This window comes from Elgaria multicarinata, chromosome 5 (genome assembly GCF_023053635.1).
Source record: "Elgaria multicarinata webbii isolate HBS135686 ecotype San Diego chromosome 5, rElgMul1.1.pri, whole genome shotgun sequence".
Lineage (NCBI taxonomy): Eukaryota > Metazoa > Chordata > Lepidosauria > Squamata > Anguidae > Elgaria > Elgaria multicarinata.
The window spans coordinates 253,475-275,529 of record NC_086175.1 but is presented as its reverse complement, the minus strand read 5'-3'; the positions used below and the strand labels follow the sequence as shown (position 1 = coordinate 275,529).

The 22,055-nt window shown below is 46.3% G+C and overlaps 1 pseudogene; it reads left to right on the top strand.

The window, feature by feature from the left end:
- The first annotated feature begins 320 nt into the window (after positions 1-320).
- LOC134399366 (RNA-binding protein with serine-rich domain 1-like) lies at positions 321-21,565 on the top strand (annotated as a pseudogene).
- Positions 21,566-22,055: the final 490 nt, after the last annotated feature.

Genomic DNA, 22,055 nt, shown 5'->3' with positions numbered 1-22,055 from the left:
CTCTGGATTCAAAGGTGCTTCCACACTTCCTCTGGACTTGCCATTCTATTACTTTTTTCACTCATTTTTATGGAGCATCAAAATGATGCTTTTCATCCTATTATTGTTCTCCCATGGGTTTCTTCTGTTTCATTTCAGAGCTCATTTAATCCAACCGTGTTTGTGTGACTCTGTGTGTGTGTGTGTGTGTGTGTGTGTGTGTGTGTGTGTGTGTGTGTGAGAGAGAGAGAGATAGAGAGAGAGAGAGAGAGAGAGAGAGAGAGATGGCAAGTGCAACAGCACACACATGGCTCCTAGCAGCTCTAAATTAAACTCTGAGAATGGCTCCCTCTCCTATCAAACACAAGGATCAGACCAGAGAAAAATCCAAAGATCAGACCAAGGACAAAGATGCCACAAAGGAGTGAAGTGAAAAGGACCATGGTTGTGATAAAACTTGAGAAACATGCAGCACCTCCACTGGTAGCAGTAACATCAGGTCCTGTTCCACATCCTGTTCAAGCAGTGGCTCCAGTTCCTCCTCTGCATCCAGCCATTCTAAGAGCTTCTAGCACTTTTTGTAGCTTCTACTCCAACTTCAGGCTCAATGAGCTTTTCCCAATGTAGGCAAGAGAACAGTTGTTCCTGTTTGAGATCTAAGCCACCCAAGAGAGATTTAAAGGAATGGAAAAGGAGTTGTCCATTACCCAAACTCACCAAAGTGCAAGTTGGGAGAAAATTGACCGAGCATAGAATCACAGAATGATAAAATCATAGAATAGTAGAGTTGGAAGGGGCCTATAAGGCCATCAAATCCAACCCCCTGTTCAATGCAGGAATCCATCCTAAAGCATACCTGACAGATGGTTGTCCAGCTGCCTCTTGAATGCCTCTAGTGTGGGAGAGCCCACAACCTCCAAAAGTAACTGGTTCCATTGTCATACTGCTTTAATAATCAGGAAATTTTTTCCCTAATGTCCAGCCAGAATCTGGCTTCCTGTAACTTCAGCCCATTATTCCGTTTCCTGCACTCTGGGAGGATTGAGAAGAGATCCTGGCCCTCCTCTGTGTGACAACTTTTTAAGTATTTGAAGAGTGCTATCATGTCTCCCCCAAATCTTCTCTTCTCCAAGCTAAACATGCTCAGTTCTTTCAGTCTCACTTCATAGAGCTTTGTTTCCAGACCTCTGATCATGCTGGTTGCCCTCTGAACACGCTCCAGCTTGTCTGCATCCTTCTTGAATTGTGGAGCCCAGAACTGGACGCAATACTCTAGATGAGACCTAACCAGGGCCAAATAGAGAGGAACCAGTACCTCACACAATTTGGAAGCTATACTTCTATTAATGCAGACCAAAATAGCATTTGCCTTTCTTGCAGCCATGTTGCACTGTTGGCTCATATTCAGCTTGTGATCTACAACAATTCCAAGATCCTTCTCCTTTGTAGATCACAAGCTGAATATGAGCCAACAGTGTGATATGGCTGCAAGAAAGGCAAATGCTATTTTGGGCTGCATTAATAGAAGTATAGCTTCATATCATGGAAATATTTTCCACTTATGATTAATATGCTGGTTGACAGGCTCAACCCACACCTCTCCAAGGGTTATGCTCATGTAGAATTTGAGAATCCAGGTGATGCTAAGAAAGGCACTGAAGCACATGAATGGAAGGTGGATTGATGGTTGGTCAGGAGAATTTATTTATTTATTTATTTATTTGTTTATTTATTACATTTCTATACTTCCCAATAGCCGGAGCGGAGATCCTGGCCACAGCTGTCTTGGCTCCTCAGCATTGGCCACAGATGGATGTTACAACCACCATCTCCCATGTGAAGGTCCAGGTCTCCCAGGCACACATACCCAGTTTTCAGGCAATCAAGATCCAGAACTCCAAGCCAGAAGCAATACCGCAGTCACACTAGTTCCAAATCCTCCCAATCAAATGTAGGATTTGGCAGCTTTGTGTGTGTGTGTGTGTGTGTGTGTGTGTGTGTGTGTGTTTAATGTAAAAGTGCACCCAGGTTAAAATTGTATCTTTTTTAAAAATAAAGAAATGAGAATGGAGCAAAGAGAAAACTGTAAAATAGAAAAATGCAGGTTGCTTACCTGTAACTGTGGTTCTTCGAGTGGTCATCTATGCATTCACACATATGGGCTTTGCTCCTGCGCAGAGACCAGACCGGAACCTTCTATAGCTGAGTGGAATGTTTTTGGCGGGAAACCCTCCCCCACGCTACCGCGCACGTCCATGGGGTTCCCGCCCTTACCTCAGTTTACAGGAGTCCGACATTGTGCCCCCATAAACATGAGTGTAAATAAAATTAAGTACATTCCACATATAACTGTGTTATTTGTAAGTCTCACACCACCAAGTGGAGATGGTGGGTGGGTTGTGTGAATGCATAGATGACCACTCGAAGAACCACAGTTACAGGTAAGCAACCTGCATTTCTTCTTCGTGGTCTCTATGCATCACACATATGGGCGAGTAGCAAGCTGACATATCTTTGGAGGTGGGTTGGTGCATCATCTGAAGATCTCCGAGAGCACTGTCCTTCCAAACGAGCAGTCGTGCCTAGCACGGGTGTCCAAACTGTAGTGCCTAACAAACGTGGATGGAGTGGACCACGTTGCAGCTCTACAGACTTCTGTCAAGGGAACACCTCTGCTGAAGGCAACAGATGTTGTGACAGCTCTGGTAGAATGAGCTGTCACAGGTTTCACAAGCTCTAGTTTAGAGATAGAGTAGGCAAGTTCAATTGTCTCTACAATCCAGCGTGACAGTTGCTGGCATGAAACAGGGAGTCCCTTATAAGGCTCACCATAACAAATAAACAATTGCTTTGTTTTCCTAAAACTCTCTGTCCTAGCCTTGTAAAAGGCAAGAGCTCTCCTTACATCAAGTGTATGTAAAGAAAACTCAACAGGTGTTGTTGGATTCGGAAAGAAAGCTGGTAGAGTGATATATTGGGACAGATGAAAGGTTGACACTACCTTAGGCAAGAAGGCAGGGTCTGTGCGTAACACAACCTTATCTTTGTGAAAGATAGTGTAAGGAGCATCTATCCTGAGAGCCCTAAGCTCACTTGCACGTCTAGCAGAAGTGATGGCTACTAAAAAGACAGTCTTGAATGTTAGAAGCCTAAGGTCAGATAAGGCCATGGGCTCGAAGGGCTTCTTTGTCAATGCCTGTAGCACCACTGACAGGCTCCATGGTGGAACGATACACTTTATTTATTTATTTATTTATTTATTTATTTATTTATTTATTACATTTTTATACCGCCCAATAGCCGAAGCTCTCTGGGCGGTTCACAAAAATTAAAACCATCATACTGTTGGTATCGTATTTTTAAGTCCTTTTAGAAATTTCCTCGATGTTGGATGTGTAAAAGGTGTAAAACCATCCATGCCTCGATGAAAAGACGTAATAGCCGCTAGGTGAACTCTGATGGAAGTGAGTTTGAGTCCCTGCTGATAAAGTGCCAATAGGTATTTGAGAATCAATGACAAAGGGCAAGATTCAGGTGCTTGATCATTTCCCAAGGCAAAAGTTTGAAATCTCTACCACTTTGCCGCGTAAGATTTTCTCGTTGAAGGCTTTAGTGATGCCAACAATATATGGTCTACAGTTAAATCCTTGGTACGAGAGGAGGAATGGATGATATTCTCCATGCCGTCATCTTGAGGGTCGACAGGTTTGCGTGTCGAACCCTGCCCTGGTGTCGAGACAACAGTGTCGGTATCGGCGGGAGTCTGATGTAATTCCCGTCCGACAGTCGAAGGGCGTGGGAGAACCATGTCTGTCGAGGCCACCACGGTGTGATAAGGATGCAGTCCAACCTGTCCGACTGGATTTTGGCCAGCACCTTCGTCAACAGTGGAAACAGAGGAAAGATGTAAAGAAGATTTCCTTTCCAGGTTCTGGTGAAAGCATCTCCTAGCGAGTGCTTTCCTCTTCCTGCTCTGCTGCAGAACCTGGAACAAGCTGCGTTTTCTTCGGTAGCGAAGACATCGACAGCAGGGAGGCTCCAGTACCGAAAGAGAACGTCTCTTACTTCGGTATCGAGCTCCCATTCGTGGTCGACGTGGAAAGACCTGCTGAGGGCATCCGCGATGATGTTTTCCTTGCCCGCTACATGGATCACCGTCCGGTGAGTATTTCTCTTTATGCACCAGTTCCAAATCCTGAGTGCCGATCGATTTAGAGGATGAGACCTTGTCCCACCTTGTCTGTTGATGTACGCCACTACCGTGGTGTTGTCCGTCGCGATCAGGACGTTTCGGCCCTCGATCATTTGTGAAAAAGGTTTTATTGCATTCTCCACCGCTAGCAGTTCTAGGTGGTTGATATGATGTTCCCTCTGGGAAGGAGGCCAACGGCCCTGAGCTGTGAGGGAGTCGCAGTGTGCTTCCCATCCGATCAACAATGCATCCGTCGTGATCGTTACCGAAGGAGTTTCTTGCTGGAAGGGAACTCCTTCTAGGAGCATCGACATCGAAAACCACCATTTCAGAGATGCCCTTACTTGCGTCGGGATCGACAGGTAAGTTTGCCGGGCATCGTGTCGAAGATCGAAAGTTCTTAAAAACCAGGCCTGCAATATTCTCATTCTGAGTCTTGCAAACCTGATGACTGCAGTTGTAGCTGCCATCAAGCCTAATAGCCTCTGAATTGTCCATGCCGAGACCTTTCGGCGGCTCTCGGTAGCGATGGCTAATTCTTGAAGGGTGCTTGCTCTGGTCGAGGGCAGGTATGCTCTCCCATCCCGAGATGATAGGGTTACCCCTATGAAGTCCAGCTTCTGCTGTGGGGTCAAGATGGATTTCTCCTCGTTGACCCACAGACCCAACGAGACCAACAGGTTGAGGGTGGTTGAAATGTCCGCTACCAGATCTTTTTTCGGGACCGTGAAGTATTGGGAGAAAAACCCCTGGTTGAGTTCCTCTGCGGGTACTGGAGAGATGGCTCCTTTCGCTAGGAGGGTCTGTACCTCGAGAAGCAGAGAAGGGGATGGCGCCGTTACTTTCACCCCCGAAGAAGGAGGAAGGACATCGAGCTCGATGGCATACCCCGAGTTGATGATAGTGAGCACCCAGGAGTCCGATGTTATTGACTCCCATTGATGGTAATGTGGTGCTAGGCGGTTCGCAAAGGGAGGTGGATCTGGGATAAAGAAGTCAAACCCGCTGCTTCTTAGAGAAGTCGGGCTGACGTTTGCTTTGGAGCTGTTGTTGCTGCTGCCTCTGCTGACCTTTTGCTGTCGACAATTGTTGCCTGGCTATGGCTGAAGCTTCACTCTGGAAAACTCGTGCCAGCTCTTTTTTGTCCTCTGGGAGATGTTCACATAGTGATCCTATTTTCTCCCAGAGGAAGAGCTGGTATCGTGCCATGGTAGCCTCGTAGGCTGATGCCCTGATGCCCAAAGAGGTAGAGGAGTAAATCCTCCTGCCCGTATGGTCCAACTTTCTGCCTTCTCTGTCCACGGGTGCAGAATGTGCCTTCTGTGAGTGGCCTTGAGCCGACTCCACTACGATCGAATTAGGTTTGGGATGTTGGACCAGAAACTGTACATCTTCCTCTTGGACTCGATAGAGGGTCTCTAGCCTTTTCGATGTGGCTTGAGTCATAGCCGGTGTTTTCCAAGATAATTGAGCCATTTGCTTTAAAGCATGTGGAATAGGGATGGCAAGTCGTTGGTTGGTTGTGGACTGGAAAACGTCGTAGATTGGATCGACGACCGATTCATCCATTTGCTGGATCCCCAGTCCTAATGCCTGAGCCATTCTAAGCATATGGTCAAAAAATCTGACCATATCGTCGGAAGGGGAAGAAGGGTCCTTGTCATGAACCTCATCTTCTGGTGAAGGCATCGATGGAGTAGCCGACAACCCCGACTCAGAATCCGATGGGTAATTATCCTCAGGCAAGGATACTGTAACCACCTGGAGGTCTACATGCTCCGTCGGTACCGTGGTAACCGCGGCAGTCGATGCCGATGGCTGCGTACGGTGTCGAGGCGTTGACACCGTGGACATTTGGTGGGCGGGCGGTGGAGGCAGTGGTAGATGACACACCCTCGATGTAGGCGGAGGGTGCGCATAATATTCTTCATGAGGGTACTGGTGGTCACCCTGGAAGTATCGTTGTGGGCGATATCGATCCCACACATAGTCGCCACATACTGATTGGGGATAAGAGTATTGAAAAGCTCCTCCCCATTGACGCCTTAGAGTGTGCCTTGGCGAAGGCGGTAGAGGGATTAGTCCCTGAACTTCTTGCAGCCTGGCAGGCTCACGGAAAGAGGCCGCTGAAGCTGAATCCCGCAACTCGCCCTCCGATAGACTGGGAGGATGTGTCGGTACCGTAGCCATTGGTACCGACTGGGATCTCGATACCGAGGGAGGCCTCGGTATCGAAGCGGTCGGTATGGCAGGAGGAGTAGAGTGACTCCTAGCCAGTTCCGCCGTTTGGGATGACCCTAACGAGGGTTTTTCCGCGTCTCGCTTCTTCTTCTTCTTCTTCTCCATTTCAGAAGAAGATTTGGGAGTCCAGGCCTTTTTGGAGATTTTCCTGGCCGCGGAACTCGCCAGTGACTGTCCAGGCGTTAGGGGTATCTGAGCCCTATTAGCCGCTCTGGAATGTTCAGGCACCTCAGTGCAACGGTCATCAACGGACTTACTGGCTGCCGTTTGTCCAGGCGTTAGGGGTATCTGAGCCCTATTAGCCGCTCTGGAATGTTCAGGCATCACAGTGCAACGGTCATCAACGGACTTACTGGCTGCCGTTTGACCAGGCGTTAGGGGTATCTGAGCCCTATTAGCCGCTCTGGAATGTTCAGGCACCTTAGTGCAACGGTCATCAACAGACTTACTGGCTGCTGTTTGTCCAGGCGTTAGGGGTATCTGAGCCCTATTAGTCGCTCTGGAATGTTCTGGCACCTCAGTGCAACGGTCATCAATGGACTTACTGGCTGCCATTTTGTGCATCCTCGAAGATTCAGCCAAGACTCAACTTTATGGCCTTCACCTAGGCACAGGACGCACAGGGAGTGCCCGTCAGTTGGAGGGAGCTTAGCAACATATCACACACTTGCGAAATGGGGCCTTAACTGCCATATGGCTAAGCGCCGCAATCGAAACCGCTGAGGAAAATCTAACCACTAAAAAAAAAAATTATTTTTTTTTTTAGATAGAATAGAAGAAAAGATGTTAAGAAGTGAGAAATAAGCGAAAAGAGGAAAGATTTGAAGTAAAAAAGGATTTTAAAGAGAAAATGCTAAGAGGTTTGGTTCTATGGTCTAAGCACAATGGCGGACGACGAAGAACTGAGGTAAGGGCGGGAACCCCATGGACGTGCGCGGTAGCGTGGGGGAGGGGTTCCCGCCAAAAATGTTCCACTCAGCTATAGAAGGTTCCGGTCTGGTCTCTGCGCAGGCGCAAAGCCCATATGTGTGATGCATAGAGACCACGAAGAAGAACTTGCTAAGCATTTTGGCTCCAGTGGGGTGGGCAGTTAATTTCCTTGCATTGAACGTTTTAATTTTAGCTTTGTTTCTGAGGTCCTGAAGGGGATGCATTCTTTAGATATGACTTTTCCTCATGAGTCCAATGAGTTCTGTTACTTTTAGGATTCACCAAAAAAACTGGCACACCCCACGCAACAAAATTAGATACAATCTTTGTTCACTCTGCCTCCAATTAGCTCCTGTATATTGAGATGTTGGGTGTTGCGTCCTTTGGCATAGTGAATGTACTCACTACATTATTGCACAGGGACACAGAAAAGGTTACAGACATTCCATATTGCCTGTGATTGTTCCCTCAAACAATTTGAAAAAGAACCCTGGTTTTTTTGACAGCCTTTTCTTTGCCAAAATGGCTTTGGCACATTCTTTACATGCCCCATTCCTTCCAGATCCCCAATGTAAATGCTTTTATTATTTTAAAAATTGTGAAACAAATTGGCAGAAAAAAGATTTCCCTCACCCCTTTTCTCAGGGTTGATTTTGAGACCAACCGGGGAATTAAGTATTAGTTTGCAAAAGGCAAGAGTTTTATAGCATAGTCATTACTAAGAAGTTTCATTTTTAAAAATAACTTTCTAGCATCATGTCATCATGCTGTGTTTGTAGTGGGGTAGAGCAAAAAGACTGAATCAAACAATAAGCTTGCAAGTCCATGTATCTGCATGTGCATATGTGCAAAGAATGCAACAGGAGTTCAATCTCTGCAGCCTAGGTCATCCTTAGCACGACTTCCCCATCTTTTTTAAGAGGGTGTGTATTATGAAGTAGCTCTCTTTTGAGTGAACAGTAGTGACTCCATCTTGAGACGCAGCCAAAACACCAGGCGTCTTCATCCCCAACTTCAGAAAAGGTGAGAGAAAAGCACAGGAATGACATTGAGAACAATCATGTAAGACTAGGGGCTTTGCTAGACCTACCGGGTGTTCCGCCGTTGAGGAGCGGTGAAAGCGGATTTTCCCGTTCAGCCATGACGCCTCATCATCCACACCTGCCTTCGATTTGTGGTGGAAGTTTGCGCCGTTTGTGCTGCTGCCGCTGCGAGCACGGTTGCACAGCCACACCGGCCTGATTGCCGCGGCTTTTTTTTTCACTCGGCGCACAGTTTGCGCAAGTCCGAAAGACCGCAAACTTGCGCAGCCGTCAGCGATGCCGGCGGCGGCCGCGGCGGCAGTGCCAGTGCCAGCTGAAGTGCTGCTGGTGCTGTTGAGGGTCAACATTGATGCGGTCACTTCCTGATGGGGGTCGTGGCGGGTGTAATATGACCCGAGGTCAATCATCTGCATGGGCACTCTGTGCCTACATCTCCCATCATGCCTCTGAGGTGTCACCGCCGATGACCGCCTCTGTGCCCTCTGCCCCATCCCAAGGAGCCAACCTACATCTGGCCGTAGCCATGGCAGCAGCCCACAAACAGCTCTGCCCTCTGCCAGCCTGGTACCCACACCAACAGGCAGCATACAGCACCGCCATTATGCGGCCACGGTGGCTGCCCACCGCAAGGAGTCACCAACTCCCCATGAAGGCAGACTGTGGGATGCCCAGCTTTCCGAAAACTGACCCACGCAGAGGTTGCAGTAGAAAAAACAGGCACACATGCCCCAGCAGCGCACCAGCCACTTTTCCGGTCCTCCGGTCCTGCGCTAACTGTCACTGTGGAAATTTTAAAAAAAGCCGCTCCGCCGCGCTGCCCCAGCTGGCGGGCTGGGCGCAAATGGCAGAGGCGGCTTGACCGAAGCCGCTGGCCACTCCCCTTAGCACGCCTTTTCCTGACCAGTGCGGACCGCAGTGACCTCACATCCTCCCACACGTACTCCAAATTAGCGCGGCCCGGCAGGAAAAGGTGCACTTGAACTCACTTTTTTAAAGTCGGGATAAAGAGGCTTCACCCCAGGATAACGACGGATCGTCGTGAATGTCATCTGGAAGCCTCGACGTGACTGCCGAAGGTAACGTGCGCTACAGCCTCGTCTAGTAACGCCCTAGATCAAGCAAATCAGTTTCTAACAGACCTCCTAAAATGCATTCCCCAAAGGCAAAGTTGAAGGTAAAAAATTGAGCAAAACACGAATGTGCTGGGGATTAGGGCTGTGCACCACCCTAATCCAAAACGGATCAGGGTGTTTTGGACCCTCCCGAACCAGATCTGAACCAGTTTGAGCAAAGTCCTAGGCGACCCAAAGTTGAAACCAATTGGTTAAAAGAACTTCACTGGCTGCCTGTTAGTATGAAACAGCATACAAGGTTAAGTATCCTATAAGGCCCTAAACAACTTGGGACCAGGAAACCTAGCAGACTGCCTTCCCTTATATACAACTAGATGTCATTTACAATCTTCAGAGGCCATTCCAAAATGAACAGAATGTCGCCATGGAGAACCTCGATGGTGGGTGTTCTCTGTAGCAGTACTCACCACCTGGAAAAACCTCAGGGGGTGGAAAATGTAACATCCTTTATATGTCATTTTCAAATTTTAACATTTTCAATTTATTTGGATACTTCTTGTATTTATAGTTTAAGAGAGCTTCAGCTATTGGGCAGTATAAAAATGTAATAAATAAATATAGTGTTCCTATTGTTGAACTCCAGCCTGGACACCTGTCATCAAAGTGTAAAGTAATCTTCTGGTAAAAGAATAGAGATAGTAAGAAGGACCCAGTAGGACTTAGACTTTGCTCAAGGTGCCATGATAAGTGGTCTGATGGTAGGTAGGAATTTATTTATTTTTTATTTATTTAAGGATTTTTATGCCACCATTCAGCCAAAAAAGGCTCTCATGGCGGCTTACAAAAGTATTTCTTGACAGGAATGACTCTGTTGTCATGGTCAGACCACTTCCTAGAGAAGCACAAGGGTGAGTTTCTTTGCCACCTATTTACTTAACGTAAAGCCAGCTTCCCAACTTTCACACACACTTTTCCCCATGTCTTGTTGGAAAGGCATCATCAAGGCTGTCCCCCACCCCTTCTTTGGCATTTAAAGATCTCAGCAGCTTGCCCGTTTTCACGCTCCACACCCCAGTCATTTTATCCCCCCTCTCCCAATCCCAATCAATAACACTTAACAACATAGGACCACTGCACCCAGCAGAGGAATTGCACACATACTCACACTCATGCGTGCGCATCTTGCACATCTTCCCAATCACTCACTTGAATCAAGGATGGTTCGTTCTTCCTAGCCAAAGTCCAATGAAACAATCATCAACTCCATCACTTATTTTTCCTGATATGCATCAGCAAACAAAAGGATAAAAGCTCCCTTCATAAATGTGCAGTGGTGGATTATGCAGAATCAGTGTGTGTGTGTGTGTGTGTGTGTGTGTGTGTGTGTGTTTAAGGGAACTGAATGGTTTGAGGGAAGGAATTAAAAAATTCCTTTAAAATCAATGGATGAAGGGATCTTGCTCAAACTTGGCATGCCTGAAGCCCTACTTAAGAGACATCATAGTGCCAAGTTTTATCTCTTTATCATTAAAAATGAGGGAGCTGTAAGTGTTTTGGAGCCACAAAAGTCCATTCAACTGACTTGACACGAGCCAGTTTGTTCAACATGGCATGCCAGAGAAGGAGAACTGTCCCACCCTCCTCTTTCCTAAGCAAGACCTCCCTTCAAAGCAAACACACCCAACAACGGACATAGCACAAGGACAGCAATACATGGGGGTGGAAGGACAGCAATACATGGGGCACTACAATCATGCTTGAAAGAAAATAAACCAGACTTCTCCACTCTAGGAAAACATGAAAAATGGAGGGGAAGAGGCAGGGTGACTGCAGGATAAGCATGGCATCATGTGAGTACTATGCTGCAAAACAGGCATGTGAACGCTGGTGTGATGGAGTTCATAGTCCTTCCTCTGATCCCCACCCCAAACCTGCCTATTCCTTCTTCCCTTCCTGCCTCCCCTTCTACCTGCTCTTCCTTACTCTCCAACCTTCACCCCTTCTCCCAGCACCACTTTGTTTTATTTTGAATTTAACAATTAGTGAAAGGTGAATTGATTAAACTTTGTAGCAGTATATAGGTGGAAACTGGGGCCAGATCTACACTACTGCTTTAGAGCAGTATTGAAGTGCACTGAGAACTGTTGGGGCACAATCCACGTTCCATACACCACTTTCATAGGGGATCATCAGATCATCATTACTGGGCATTCATGTATTTTTGTGGGTCCTATTCACAATGCCGTCCTCCTCCCATGTGTCTCCTGCTCTTTCTGGCCTTCTTCCCATGACAAAAAGAAAAAAGACCCTGGTAAGGACAATTTATTTTTAGAATCAGAACTTGCTGTGAGGTCCTTGTGTGACACAAAGAGCTCCATCACACTGTTGTGTAAATCCACCTGGAGTGAACCCCCGATATGTCCATTTCCTCCTCTTACTGTTGCCCACTCTGTTTTCCCTGCCCCACAAGTGCTGGAACACTATGTTCTAGCAAGCAGCAACTTGATACTAGCTGCAGTCTGGCCAAATGTAAACAAAGAGTCGTAACATTGTATCTCTTGGAAACCGCAGACACACACTGCTCCCAATCGCATCACGGTCAATTGCCCAAGCTTTTGGGTAAAAAGGCTTTTGGGTAAAAAGCTCAGAGGCTTTTCTTGCAGCATCATTTAGACATGCAGAAATCAATTGTAAAAGTCCATCTTATATTGTAATGGTGAAAATAAATACCTGGGATGCCTAAGAGGGGGTGGACACTGGAAAAATGGCCACGATAAACATATACCATCCCAACGCCACCCCAAACATCATAGGTCAGTTTCAAATGAAACTGACCAGTCAAACTCCGCCAAGTCCTTGTGACTGCCCCTCAGTACATCACCTTATTAGGAAGGGGCACAGGCTTGAGTGATGTGATGAGTGAAGCGGGCCAATGGAATGTGGGCTAATAACATGCAACATCTGGAGGTATATAAGCTATTGTCTTGCTTCGGCGCGGTGTGACCCTGTTTTTGTGAGCACCAAGAGGTCACCCTATTCTCAAGAATAAAAGTTGTTAACCCAATGCTTCATCTGTGATCTTTCGCAAATGTACCAAAATTGGATTAATTGCACTAGTAAAACTGCGTTTTTGCAACAACACCATGTTTCTTCCCCCGGGTTGTCCCCACACTATCTGCCTCTGTTTCAGTGGTGTGTCAAGTGCTGATTACTTTCATGTGTGTGCGTTGCTGCATGATTTCAGTGCTATTTCAGTGTGTGCCTCCATGTCTCCTTCCTTCTCCTTCCCCTTGCAGTTCATTGGTTCTTGTGAGACATGGGTTCCTTCCTCCATCCTAATGTTTCATTGTTTTATTTCTGCGCAAATGCAATTGAATGCAATTCTGGTGAGCTGAAATGGTGTAATGATGTAATGGTATAGCTAAGGGATTAAGGGATTGTCATGGGCTGAGCCCATGGTTCCTTTAAGAGAACATCTTTTGCTTCATCCTAGGGAGAAGGAGTGGGGTTTCTTTGTGTCCGAAAAGGGAGTAGCAAGTAAAATGCCAAAGCTACCCTGGACAAGAAGCGCCTGGCATCTGATAATGCCTCCCCGGGCTGGTACCGAGGAGAGTAACTAGTTGCAGCGGTACAATGTCTGGGAGCATTCCCTCTCCCTTCGGGAGAGGTGTGGGTTGGTATGGGGTTTCTATTGGTCAAGGTGGGTCTGGTGACAAGGGGGTCCCAGAAAGGGATAAAAACTTAGGCACCTAAGGGTCCGGTCTCTTTCCTGTGGGTGTCAGGAGTCCAGCATGTGTGTGGTGAGTTAGAGCATCCAGGCCAGGCCGGCTGGATGGCGGAAGCTCCACGCAGCCGCTGAGGGAAAGAGTCCTAGTTCGAGTGGCATAAAGCCAAGTCGGAGTGAGCAACAAGAGGTTGAGTAACAGAGTTAAATGTTTGTTATGTTTTAAGTCTAGGTTTGGGTACAATTGGGCAAGGGACCTTGCCGGAGTTATGGCTGGTGGGTGGTTAAGTGGGGAGTGAGTGTGAATTCTATTGGCTTGAGCATGTAAAGGGGGAGGGTCCTAAGTGTGTCATTCCTTTGTCCGTGGTTTTCCCCAAAACCTCTTACATGTTTACCTTATGGAAGTGTGTAGTTGAAGAATAAAAGTGTTTGCCTCCGGGGGGCATAGCTTGGCTCTGCTCAAGATGGAGGCCTAATCTCTTCCTGCTCTGAACCGTGGGCACAGTAAGCATTTGGAAACTGGCTTTAAGCACTATTCTTTTCTTAAAAGTGGGGGGGAATAGTGAGGGGATGCAACAGAGATCGCAGCCAAGGAAGGAAGCTGCAAAAAAAAAAAAGTCTCAGAGGCCTTGACACTGACTGCCTATTTGACAGTGCAGATAAAACTGAGAAGGCCATAATGGCAGCAACAAAGCCTAAGGCCGGAAAAAATAGCAGGGAATCAGAGGAGACCTTTAGCAATCACAATCTCCTTCAATACATCAAGCAATTGAAACATGATTTAACAGAAAGATGGACTGTAGCCTTTAAAGTGCTAGAAGTCACAGTAAAAGAATTAGCCAACAAACAAGCTGAAACGGCCGTATCTGCAAATATAGCCCTGGAAATGGGGATGAAATCACAATCCCAAATTAAGAAAATGACAGAAGCAGTGAGAGATTTGCACATTCAGCTGGAGGAACAACAAGATCACAGCAGACATCGAAATTTTAGGGCATGGGGGATCCCAGAAAAAGAAGAGGAGGGAGACATGATCAAGTTCATAACAACCTGGCTTTCTGGCTTAAACTTAGGAACCCAGATTTCAGGAGAAGACATAGAGAGGGCACATCGATCCTTGGGAAGGGCAAACAACAATGGCGGTCCCCCGAGGGACATTATTATATGCTTTGAACGGTATACAAAGAAAGAGCAAATATAAAAAGCTTTGCGCAATCTCCGTACTATCAAATATGAGGGTGTAGATCTTCAGATTTATCAGGACTTATGCCCAGACACCCTAGCACATTGTAAGCATTTTAAACCTTTCACAGATGTTCTCCGTATGGCCAACATTCGTTACCGGTGGGGCTTCCCCTTTAAACTGCAAGATGGTCAGCAAGATGGTCATTTCTACACAGATGGTCATTTCTACAGAGCCTCATTGGAGCCCAGGTGATTGCCTTATTGAAAAGCCTGCACTTGGATCCTCCAGACTTTGCTACAGATGACACCCCCATGGGCTCATGTGGCCACTCTCCAGATTGGTCAACGGCTCGAGGGCACAATAGAAGGGCTGGAATTCAACATCATCTGGAATTCAACATTGTCTAACAAGGGCAGATGGTTCTCCAGACCACAGTCGCTCCCCTTACCCAGATTGAATATGGATACTCACTGATTTGTATGGCTTACTAGGGAGGCTTGGCTTTCACCCAATCCCCTGTACTCCACCTCCCACACACATATTTAACAGGCGTTCATTCAATACCTATAACCCCATCTATGTGAGCTTTCATCAATGCCCATAGTTCAAAAGAACTTTATGATTTTCATATCGGATGTTTAGAATTATTCCCCTCCTGTTGCCCCTGTCCGGGAAAGCTGCCAAATGCCGACGCTAGATAACACGCTGGAGAAACTCACAGAAGTGCAAAGGTAGCACACCCAGGAAAGCATTTACAGGATGGGCAAACAGGAGACACAGACAGGAACGTAACTGGGAAGGATTGGGACAATGCAAGGCAAGAGTCCAGGCTTACAGCAATTAGGGTGGTCAGTAGCAAGTCCAAGGTCAAGGGCTTTGGCAGGCAACGTGGTCCAGAGTCAATCCTAGGGTCAGCACGACGGGCAGGCAATGAAGTCCAAACACGGTCCAAAGGTTCAGTAAGGCAAGAGCAGGGAGTCGTAGTCAAGAGCCGGTCCAAGGTCAAGGCAGGTATCAAGGTAGGAGTCCGAGTATCCAGGCATGGGAGTCACAGGTACCAAAGACCAGGGCTTTCGCCAGGGAAATCAGTTAACCTCTGATCAGTTAAACTTCCCTCATCTTCCTGCTGCGTATTTATGCTGAGTCACGCTCCCCCAGGTGCTCCTTGATTGCTTGGCATTTTAGATAAAGCCTGTGAGAGCGGCACCTAGATTCCTTTTCCGCATGCTGCTGACTAAATGATGGAGCTGGTAAGTCTGGTTCTTCCTCTGGGCTATCGGGAGTGGCGGAGCTTCCTGCTGGCATGCTTGTTCCTGGCTTCTCCTCCTCTGGCTTGGCAGGAACCTTTACTGGCCCTGGTTCCACACTCCCTGGGCTGGGCTCCTCGGCACTGGGTCCAGCCTCCTCCAACTCCTCATCCCCTGACTCCATTCCCACGCAGGGCATGACAGCCCCCTGGAAACGCCCACAGGTGACGATCACTTCTAGTGATTTCGTGGGGGTCTCGCTTGTTCAGACCTCAGCCAGTCGGCATTTGTTTGTTATGTTGTTTTGTTATATTAATGTTGCTCAACATGGCAGTTCCCTCCACGCGCATGCTTTCACTGGGTGTTCTATATCCTCTACTTTACTTTCTATGCAGTGGTTCATATCATCTAAGCACTACTTACCAATAGCTTTGTTTTTTCTGGACTCTGATGGCTGACAAACTGAAAATTCTATCATTTAATGTACAGGGTCTGGGTTCCATAATAAAACATGCCAGAGTGGAACTGCTGCTTAGGAAAGAGCGACCCGACGTCATTCTGCTACAAGAGACCCATCAGAAATCTCAATTGAAAAACAAAATTAAGGCCAGATGGATTAAACACTACATATGCTCCCCTGGTTCTTCCAAATCAAGAGGAGTAGCCATAATTGTGGCTAACCAATGCCCATTTCAGATCTTGGACACATGCTGTGATACACAAAGCTGTTACATTCTCATTTTGGGACTCTTGGGCTCTGAGCAACTCACAATTGGATCTATCTATGCCCCTAATGTTAATTCCTTCAGGGTATGTTTTCTACCCTAGACACTTTTAAAATGGGTCAGGTAATCCTCGGAGGTGACTTTAACACTGTACCCAATGATGAGATGGATCGCTCTAAGGCTAAGTCTGGTCGACCCCAATCCTCAACTTTTCTCATGGACCTTCTTCAGGAACAGGGCTTGTGTGATATTTGGAGAGTTCTACATCTGCAGGATAGAGACTTTTCCTGTTTTTCTGCAAGACATCGTTCCTACTCCCGTATAGCTCTCCTCTTATCTGAGTCCTTAAAGGACAAAGTGACTACAGCTGACATAAGCAACATCACAATGTCAGATCATGCCCCAATTTGGATTGACTTAACACTTTCAGAAGATTGCACCAACTCTTAACACTTAGACCATCATCTTTTAACTAAACAATCAGTTCGAGAACAACTGCAAAAAGATCTCTGAATACTTCCAATTCAATGACCTGCCAGAAATCTCAACCAATATCTTATGGGATTCTATGAAAGCGGTTCTTCGAGGATCATGCATCAAAGAGGCTTCACAGATGAAGAAGAAGAGAGAGGCAGCATGCACCAGGCTACTGTACGACATTTCTCAACTTGAAGCGCTTCATAAACGCACCGGCAGTCAAAGGACATACAGACAACTAATGGGTAAACATGGTGAACTTATTGCTTTAGACACACATACTGTACATAGTTCCTTGGCATTTCTTAATCGTTATTATTATGAATTTGGCAACAAAAGCTCTAGGCTTTTAGCCAAAACCTTACACATAAAAATGGCTAAATCTCGGGCCTCACATACAAGTCACCTCAGGGGGACCTTCTTTATGAGAATGAGGAAATCTGTAAGGAATTTGAAAATTTCTACCAAAAATTATATACTACAGACAGCCCTGACGTGCCCTGACGTGACCAAGATAGACACATTTTTAGACAGGTTGACAATCCCCAAATTAAAAGTAGAACATAGAACTCTTCTTAATAGACTCATAAGAGCTGAGGAGATAAAAGAGACCATAAAACGTTTAAAAAATGGGAAATCACTAGGCATATATGGTCGGGGGGGGATTTTATAAAGCTTTTAAAGTCACCCTAACTCCCTATTTAGTGAGATTATTTTATTTTATTTTAGAAGGTGGGGAGATTCCAGAATGCTGGAAACGCACATGCTTGATAACCATTCCTAATCCAGGACAAGATCCCCACCTAGTGAACTCTTATCGCCCAATAGCACTTCTTAATCAGGATGCTAAACTCTTCACATCCTTGCTTGCTCATCGTCTGAACCAGTTTATAACAGAATATGTAGATGAAGATCAAACAGGATTTATGCCAGGTTGACACTTAGCAGATTCAGTGCGAAGGATACTTAACTTAATTCACCACAGCGAAAGCCAAAAGTCTCCTTTGGCACTGTTTTCTCTTGATGTTTTCAAGGCATTTGACCGCCTGGAATGGCCTTTTATTTTCCACATTTCATAAAATGGCATTTGGTAATCAATTTCTTAAGGTATTGAAGCAATTGTACTCTGATGCTAAGGCAACAGTATGTGTTAACTCTTGGGAATCAAAAAGGTTTCAAATAACTAGGGGCACGTGTCAGGGCTGCCCACTCTCCCCACTTATCTTTGCCATTGCAATAGAATCCCTAGCAACCTCAATTCAGGCAGACCCAGCTATATCAGGGCCTAGAATAAATGGGAGACATAATTGCATCAATCTTTTTGCTGATGATATATTGCTTATGTTAACAGAACCTAAGGTTGCTCTTCCTGCTCTTTGCACACATCTGGATACCTTCAAGGAAGTTGCTGGTCTGGAGGTCAATTATGACAAATCTGATTTGCTCTGTGTTAATATCCCTTTGGCTGAACAGAAAAATATTCAACAAATTTCCAAAGTCACTTTAAGATTTAGCAGTTTAAAATACTTAGGCATTCAGATCACTAAGGAAATCAAACAACTGCGTATACGCAATTTTGATCCTTTATGGAATGCGCTAAGAAAAGATATGACACTGTGAAAGAAACTTAAATTATCTTGGTTAGGGAGGAATGCAGCCCTGAAAATGACTTTGTTGCCTAAACTGTCTTTTTTATTTCATACCCTGCCAGTAGAGATTCCTGGAAATGAGTTCAAACGTTGGCAACAAGCTCTATCCACATTCAGTGGAGGGGGCAAACGCATCCGGGTCAATCAAGCGACACTATTCCGACCAACTAAACTAGGGGGGTTTGGTGTCCCAAAACTTAGGCTGTACCATGATGCTTTTCAATTGAGGCAACTACTCAAAATAATTAGAAACGAGACAGCAATCCCGTGGGTGTTAATTGAAAGTGCCCCCTGCATCCCTACGATCAGGGTGATCCCATTCCTTCCAACACTGAAAAAGCATATTCAAACAATTAATAACCCATTTTTGAAAGCAAATTTAAAGGTATGGGCAAAGTGGGCAAAATGGTTTGCACCATCCCCTTCCCCCCTAACCCCAATTTTAGACCACTCCCAATTCAGAGATCAATTTAAGTACAGACAATTTGCAGGTTGGGAAGAAAAAGATTTTTTCCATATTCATGATCTCTTTATACAAGGAAAAATCATATCAATGCAACAATTAGCGGCAAAACTGAGTCATACCTTGTACCTGGCTCCAAAAAATGCTAATAGCCTCTTTTGCAAATACTCTATATCAATTCCATAACATCCCACACTCGCTTACTATATTTGAGAACGCTTGCCTGACTTAGTCTAGAACGGTTAAGGGGGGAGCTTCTGATATATATCACATGATGTTGAATTGTCAATTCCCAGATAAGGGAAGGTTAAAAATGATTTGGGAACATGATCTGCGCACCAGTTTCACTGAAGGTGAATAGAAAAGCTTATGACAATCAAACAATATCAGCAAAAGTTAAATTGCTCACTCTGAAAATCATTCACAGGTGGTATATCACCCCTGTTAGACTGTACCATATTAGTGGTAATATATCCCCGCTCTGTTGGCGTGGTTGCTCAGTTCCTGGCACTTATATTCATCTTTGGTGGGAATGTCAACAGGTCAAAACTTTTTGGTCAAGGGTTTTCCAAACCATTACAAACATTATTCATGTTGAAATAGAAACTGATCCAGCACTGGCTCTACTTTCTATTTTTATGAATGCCAATATAAACATTATTCCCAAAGCCTGGTTGCAGCCAGGTGGGAAATTGCCCAATTCTGGAAAAGTGACAGACCTTTTGACCATCCACGCTGGTTTGATAAGATTTGGAAACTAGCTTTAAATGATAAGTTGACACAACATAGCAGGTTAGCAAGAGGAGAAATAAGATCAGACACATTTGTGGAAAACTGGTTGGACTTTTTCACATTTATTAATATGAATCCTGGTGAATCTAGACCCCCAATGACTCAGGACTCCTTTTGGTCAGAGGTTCTAACTTAACCTGCATCTTTTTCTGTACCAAATGCTTATTGAAGGAATGAACACCCATGCTTTTTTATAGTGGTGCTGTGGGAACATTTATATTGTTGTTGAGTGTTTTCTTTTACTCTCTGTGTTTATTGTATTTGTCCTTACTTGAAAATCAATAAAAATAGTATTTTAAAAAAAGTGTTTGGTCCCTATCTCTGGAGTGTGGCATTGTTTCCTTGAGAACCTAGACTACAAAGCAGCAGTGAAGGGGCGTGTGCCTGGGCTGGCTGAGTCAGGCCCCACTTCTCTGGCCGGGGAATTGCTGAGTCAAACAGAGTGATTCCATCACATGGTGTTAGCAGTGGGATTAGTCAAAAGTTCTCAAGGAACAGGTGTTAGTATGGGGAGAGAAGGATTACTTTGGCGAAAAGTACCCAAACAGTTGCATCATAGGACCAGGCAGTAAGATGCAGGCAAGAGAAGGAGTTCTGGAACATGAGCTGGTCTTGCCGCCAGATGGTGGGTGAGGGAGCAGAGTGTCATCTTCCGTGGTGGTCAATGCTCAGGCGGGGAGGAGTGGAGAACCATCTGCACGCTCCCCGCGGAGAGCGAGTCGGGAAGAGGCAGAAAGTGAAAGTGATCAAGACAAGCAGATAACGGAACAACAAGAGAGGCAGCAGGTGCAGAGGATGATGATGAGTGCTGAGCTCCTGCAGAAAAATCAGCTAGAAGCTCTTGAGCTGCAAGTCAGGGCTATGCAAATCCAAATGCAGAGCCCGGTGGGGCTGCAAGGGCGTTTCACCTTGGACTGGAAGCTAATTCCTGTGTATCAGGGCCAACAGAACATCATGAACTATCTGGTGTTGTTCAAAACAGCCTGTGAAGATCAGGGAGTGCCTCGGCAACAGTGGATGTCGGTGTTGCAGGCACAGGTGGGCGGAGACCTGGCCAACCTACTGGGGATGGTTCCTCATGCCAAGGCAAATGGTTATGAGAAGTTTAAACAAACAGTGCGGCAGCAGTTTGCGTTGTCAGCTGAAAATTGCTGGCAGAAATATTGGGACTTGAAATGTGGAAACAACAAAAGCTGTGTGGCCTTTGCGTCATGAGTGGAGAAAGCGCTTGGAGCGTGGACGAATGCCAGGGGGTTTGACACATATGCCAAGTTGGTGGAGGCTTTGAATTTGGAGCAGTTCTATGCAGGCCTCCCAGAGGGCCAGGCAGCCCTGGTGAGTGATCACCGTCCAAAGACTCTGCGCTGCTGGCCAACCAAATGGGGGTGTACCATCGCCGAGAGGCGGCGAGTCAGAGTTGGCCGAGGCATCCGGGAGCTGAGTTAACAACAACTGTGGTGGCAGGCGTGTCTCAAGGTTCCCCTGGGTCATTTGCAACCTGGCCAAGTCGGCGGGAGCAAAAGGTGGAGAGTCTGCAAGCGCGAGCCATGTCAGCGCTGGCGGTGTGGACTTGGTACTTTTGTCATGAACGTGAAGTGCCTAAAGTTACTGCCTAGAGGCAGAGTGATGGAAGTGCGGGACCCAAAGTAGGCCAGCTTCGGGCCAACCGAGTGCAAGAGGAGGAAGATTGGGAGAAAGACGAGCAAGAAGGAAGAGATGGTGGAGGACAATCAGCTCTGACTTCTGAGGGGAAGCAATCCATGCAGAGGCTCCCCGGGAGCATCGAGCAGCTCATCTGGTGCAAGGTGCCTCCCCCATGGGGTTCGTCCGAGCCGAGAATGTGAACTGGAAATGGCAGCGGCGTTCAGGAGCCGTGAACTGGAGTCAAATGGAGTGCTGAACTTTGGGGTCATTGAAGTCGCAACACAAGATTGTTGTTCCCTTAGGGGCGGTTGCGGAACTCTGGAGGGAGAGAAGTCGCCCGGTGGACTGGAAGCAGGACCTCTTTCTGCTGTTGCTTTGGCAGAGTGTGGAGGGGGAAACAGCTTTTCAAGACATTGGAGGTTGGAGGGAGTTAATTGGAAAATCAATGGTTGAGTCTCTGCAGCTGGGGTATCGACAGTGATTGATGATGGAGTGGAATAAAATGTGCGGCAATGACTTAAATGGGTTGGGAGTGAATGAGTAATAGTTAGACAGACTTTGGTCTGGGTGTACAGATGTTGAATCTGGGATTTTGTGGGGAGGAACATGTGGGAGCAATCTGGTGTTTTTTGGGTGCTGAAGTGGTGATTTTTATCATATTATGGGGGCTAACCCACTACACTGCTCACT